Below are 1,819 nucleotides of genomic sequence, written 5' to 3'. Positions count from 1 at the left end.
AGAGCTAGTTCCAGGACAGGCTCCAAAACCACAGAGAAACCCTGTCTCGAAAAACCAAAAAAAAAAAAAAAAAAAAAAAAAAAAAACCAAAACCAAAAAAACAAACAAAACCTCTTCTAAAGGCAGGCAGTGGTGGCATAGGCAGAGGGAGGTGGATCTCTGTGAGTTCGAGACCAGCCTGGCCTACAAAGGGAGTTTCAGGACAACTAGGGGTACACACGGAAAAACCCTGTATCGAAAACAAACAGACAAGCAAGCAAGCAAACAAACAAACCGAAACCCTCTCCTAACAGGGCTGGAAATGGCTCAGCAGTTAAGAGCTCTTGCTCTTGCCGAGGACCCGGGTTCAATGTCCAGCATCCACATGGTGGGTCATAACCATCTGTAACTATAATTCAGGGATATTACCCTCTTCTGACCTTCTTGGGCACTAGGCACACATGTAATACATATATGTACATTCAGGCAAACATGATATAAATCTTAAAAGAAAGCAAACCTCTCCCACCACGAAGTGCTGTTTCTCAGTCTGTGAAGTGAAGGGGTGGGGGTTTGAGTAAGAACGGCTCACACAGGCTCGTGTATTTGAATGCTCGGTCATTACGGAGTGGCACTATCTGAAAGTATCAGAGGAGTCGAGAGGTCTGGACTTGGAGGAAGTGTGTCCCTGTGGGTAGGGTTTAAGGTTTCAGAAACCTATGCCAAGGCCAGAGTGTCTCTCAACATACGTATCAGGATGTAGTTCTCAGCCACTATGCCAGCACCTGCCCGCATGCCACCCTGCCAGTGAACTAAAGCTCCGAAGCTGAAAGCCAGCCCCAATTCAATGCTTTCTTTTAAAACAGTTGCCTTGGTCATGGTGCTGTCTCCTCACAGCTATAGAACAGCGACTAAGACACACAGTGCGTTTCAGGCGAGGGCTAGTAGTGTAAGCTTATCTCAACATAGATAACTAAAATATGTTTTTTAAAGCCTATTCAATATAATGAAAGATAAAATAGTAAAATTACGTAGTAGCCATGTTTTCAGAAGAAAATTTTTAAAGAGGTGAAATTAAGTTTTAGGGGTGTTTTGGAAACAAGGTGTCATGTAGCCCCAGGCTGACCTCAAAGTCACCAGAATAATCTTGAACCCCTGATCCTCTTGCCTCCATCTCCTGTGTCCTGGGATTACTGGATGCAACATCTTGTCCAGTTTAGGCTAAGCTGGGAGAATCAAACCAGGATTTCATACATGATAAGCAAGCATTCTAGCGGCTTAGCTACATCCCCAGCGTGTGTGTGTGTGTGTGTGTGTGCGCGCGCGCACGTGGACACTGGGTATATATATGTAAGCAAATGTTTGCAGAGACCTAAAGCTAGCCCTGCATATTGTTCATAGGCACCATCCATATATTTTTATTTTTTTATTTAATTTGTGTGTGTGTGTGTGGGAGACTGCCTAGCAAGGCTTAGGGAGACATCAGTCTTCAGCTACCATGTGTTTGCTGGGTATCAACCCCAGGTTCTCTGCAAGATCAGCATGAGCCCTCTCTCCAGGCTGCAACCCCATGTTGGGTAGGCTGGATTCAAACTCAGAACTCAGAGATTCGCCTGCCTCAAACCTCCTAAGTGCTGGATTAAAGGTGTGCCATCACCACCTGGCCCCAACCCCATTTTAACATGGTTTCTGGGGATTAAATTTAGGCCCGGGTGCCTGCAAGGCTAGTCTCTTATTAACTGAACTATGTTTGGGCTTTTTGCTATTTTCTCGAGCCAGGTTTCCTTCAGTGACCCAGACTATTCACAGACTTGGATTTTCTTGCATCAGTTGCCCAATT

The sequence above is a fragment of the Microtus ochrogaster genome, linkage group LG4 (assembly GCF_000317375.1).
Source record: "Microtus ochrogaster isolate Prairie Vole_2 linkage group LG4, MicOch1.0, whole genome shotgun sequence".
NCBI classification, from domain to species: Eukaryota; Metazoa; Chordata; class Mammalia; order Rodentia; family Cricetidae; genus Microtus; species Microtus ochrogaster.
The sequence above is the reverse complement of the archived record's forward strand: the minus strand, read 5'-3'. Positions refer to the sequence as shown.